The 4,019-nt window shown below is 30.7% G+C and overlaps 1 long non-coding RNA gene across 1 annotated transcript; it reads left to right on the top strand.

Annotated features, from left to right (window-relative positions):
* Positions 1–469: 469 nt before the first annotated feature.
* On the top strand, positions 470–2,209 carry LOC146955077 (uncharacterized). The gene is made up of 3 exons (XR_015016142.1): positions 470–722; positions 812–905; positions 1,939–2,209. It is a non-coding gene; the product is annotated as an uncharacterized LOC146955077 (long non-coding RNA).
* Positions 2,210–4,019: the final 1,810 nt, after the last annotated feature.

Raw genomic sequence — 4,019 nt, 5'->3', positions numbered from 1 at the left:
CTTTGTGTTTGTCTTCTCTCTCTGACTCTTTATCTTTTATCTTTGCGTTATGTATTTTCGCTACATTCAGATTCTGAGTCAGAATTTGCAACATCAGATTCTGACCAAGTTTTTATAAACACTTAGATAAAGAATTCGTCAATAGACCCACACAATTCAACCCCCCCCCCCCCCCCCCGATTCTCATGTGTTTTTCTCACCTTCAGTATCACATTTTTACATTTAGGTTGTCACGTATTTAATTTTATAATTTTGTCAAAAAGAAATTATCTTATAGTACTTTTAGTGTATAAATAAATATGTTGCCACCTAATTGATGCATAATATTTAAATCTAATTTTTTTTAGCGTACATCAATAATATTTATCTTTTCATATTTTTCCATTGCCTGTCGTGAAAATCTCAAATAATAAGAAAATCTAATGAATTTTTTTAATTTAAGAAGGGTGAGTGATCAATTAAATGAGCTAAAGGGTAAATACGATGTCTTGACCTTTCTTAGTCACATTTAACAACTTTGATTTATTAATGGTTGCTTGTAGCACCTAAAGGGTAAAAACTATTTACTTGAAATTAACAAAACGAATATTTTACTTATAAAGTGTTGAAATAAGTTTCAAGTTATTACTACTTGGAAAGGAGGAAAAATATGGCTCAAATTTCCAAGTCTTTTTATGCTTTGATTATATTACTTTCTCTAATTCTTGTTGTAACCGGTAAAGGTAAGTGATTTTGCATTTTGTTCTTTATGTTATACATAACCTTTCATTACCTTTTGATGAAATTGATTTATTGTTATTTTACTTTGCAGATATAACATGCACTGTCGCTGGTGATTGTCCAGACTTCTTTAGGTGTCCCCCTAATACATTTGTGAGGTGTATTAGTAATATTTGTGAATGCAGGTTAGTCTATTTGAATACTTTTTTTTAATAATTTTTTAAAAGTTTTTACTGATAAAGTTTTTATATTTTGAGAAAATAAATTCAGTTAATCCCTAGAGAAAGCAATAGTGTCAATAGAGAAGAAAAGATAGGTAGAGAATTAACAAAACAAGGTAGTTGAAACAAGATGCAAAACTCAATCTTGATGGTACAAGGATATGCAATAAGATTGCTCCATTTTTGCTACAACTTCAAGATAATACGATTGACCCATTTGGGGTTGACCTAGTGGTTGGCTTGGGATCTTGGAGTGTGCTCCTCTCAAGGCCTCATGTTCAATTATCTTTGGTGCCAATTTCAGTGGGCAAGTCCATACAGAGCTTTGCTCTGGCTTTACACGAGGACCCTCGTAAATGGGCGATGGGACGGGTCTCCTCGGATTACTCGGTCCTTGGATCAGATACCGAGTTTTAAAAAAAAATATTCCTACAAATGATTTAGCAATTCAAGTATAAATTTTTAATTTTATAACCCTTCCATCTCCTCTCTTAAAACTCCAACACTTCCATTGATTAGTTTCATTATTTTGTTGCAATCTTCGTCATTAGAAGTCTGTTTTGCTTGAAACTAACGCGAAAATTATGTGTAATCCAAAGATTTTATGATTATTATTATTATTATTATTATTATTATTATTATTATTATTATTATTATTATTATTATTACTATTATTATTTTTTATTATTGTTGTTGTTATTATTATAAATCAATAAAGTTGAGTCTGAACTCATATGTGTAGCTATTAGTTGTGACCACATTAATGACTGGATGATGAACATGAATGATTAGATATATTACTTTAATTAACAATATGTTTTTGACTACTTAACCACAATTGATATTGTGTATATGTGTTAAACTATAGTGAATCTTTTAAATTTGCAATATTTTTATTTAGTTATCATATTTGAATATATAACTACCTGTAAGTTGTTTACTAACTGCTAATATAAATTAACATGATTTGATTACTCACCTTCATGGTTTGTGTTAGGAGTTTGTCACATCAGCAACCTTAAACAACTTTCAGAGGAAGCCAGTGTGTTGGTGACTATCAAAGATGTTTATCCACTTTAACTCGTATTAATAATGTTCTATTTTGGAGTCATTGTTCCTTGTAATTTCGGCCTTTGATAGGTGATATCTGGTTGAAAAATAATAATTTTATCCAAATTATTGTTTGGATGAAATAAGTGTCTTGTCTGAGAATTATTTTAAATATTATACTTCTTACAAAATAATACCAAAAACTATTGATTTCCTCATCTTGAATTTAGGTTTAGGGTGTCACATAACCATTAATATGAAAAATATTATATGTTAGTTATAAACGAATAATGCAATTCTATGTCAAAATTTTCCGCACACTTTAATTTATGTTTTTTACCTTTCCATTTCTTTGACCTTGAAATGTATTATTATATAAGACATTAAAAACAAAAATGCAAACATAATATTTTGACAATGTCACTTCATAATTATAAGTATCTACTTTGATAAATAATGTCAATGTATGACTCCGAAGATTAATTATACATTCTACTTATAAATTTAGCATAAGATTATTTGTTAGGTTTTTAGACAAGTATTGGCTTCATTTTGTTAAAACTTTAGTTATAGCAAGATATCAGACATAATGTCTTAACATTTTGGTACAACATCATAGTGTGTCTTGATCCGCATTGTTGGATATTTATCTTAAACGTGAAGATTTTCATATAATATCAAAAGATTTATTTCACGTGAAGAGTTGACCAAGAAAGCGTGTTTCTAGAAGCAGAGGAAGGCAGTTTATGCTTAACTTAGTCCTTAAGAATGTTGTTGCAACATTTAAGGAAACATCTAATCTGCTTCAGAATATTTGTGCTGAAATATGGAGATTTCAGCTGATCTTTAGCCAAGACTTGCATATCACACCTATTCTGCATTTAGGCTATATAAACAGAGACAGAAGACCTAATTACTCACTGAAGCCGCAATTTACAAGAGAGTCTTTTAGGGTTTTAGTCTGTCGTTGTTATTTGTGAGCCACTCTTATATCACTTTAATATTAGAGTTGGACTTTGTTATTGAGTTGTAAAACTCTGAATCTCTCAAAGCTTTTAAGCACGAGTTGATTTCTGTCGCGGAGAGTGTCTCCATATTTGTTCATATTACTTTAAGGACGGCCACTGGATCTGTGACTAAGAGGAAGTGGGAGGGGGATCTCTCATATCCAGGACTAGTGAGAGTCTTAGGTAGAAACTGCACGAGTAGTGATTAAGTGATAAGTTAGTAGGCTGGTGAAAGCTTTTATGTAAGCTTCGAATTGATACTACTATAGTGAATTTCATTCCTACCTTGGTAGCCTCCATATGTAGGTGAAGTTGCACCGAAATGGTGTTGGTCTATATGGCTAATTAGTTTGTAAGCTATAGGGGGTGAATAGCTTTTTAAAAAGTGAGTTTAACAAAATTGACTACTGGAAACGTGCGCGAACAATCACAACAATATACAATAAGATAAATCTATGAGCAATAAGATTTAATCTAGAATTGAGAGATTCACGATACAAATCTTATATACGATCTAACTTTAATAAACCTTGAACAATGTACAAAACTTTTTAGACAATTTCAAACCAAACCTATATGAATGAAATTACTAAGCTATCAAATGAAAACACAATACATGTGTGATTGAAGAATTGAATAGATTTAGCAATCAATTGATATAAGCAAATTATTTGAAACCTAATTCAATGAATTAGATTATCCTTAAATGAAAAATAACTTAGATCAACACTAGCAATTATCCTAACAATTTTTCAATTAATCACATGCAATAGTAAAAAGTAAAGAGGATAGGGAAGAGAGATAACACCGATATTTTTATAATAGTTCCCTCTTTCTCGTCTTCGCTAGAGCTACGTCTACTCTTCTTGATGAAGTACTCCTTCACCAAGGTGATCCACTAAGTAGCAAATGTTGATTACAATGTGTTTAGAAGAGTTCCTTGAAATTAAACCTAATTCTTCAACCCCTATGTAAACACTCCCCCAAACTTCAAATAACTTTTGAATATGGTGCTCCTTGA

Source organism: Medicago sativa, chromosome 1, assembly GCF_051527215.1.
Source record: "Medicago sativa cultivar Bolivia chromosome 1, Bolivia_mono, whole genome shotgun sequence".
Taxonomy (NCBI): domain Eukaryota; kingdom Viridiplantae; phylum Streptophyta; class Magnoliopsida; order Fabales; family Fabaceae; genus Medicago; species Medicago sativa.
The sequence above is the reverse complement of the archived record's forward strand: the minus strand, read 5'-3'. Positions and strand labels throughout refer to the sequence as shown.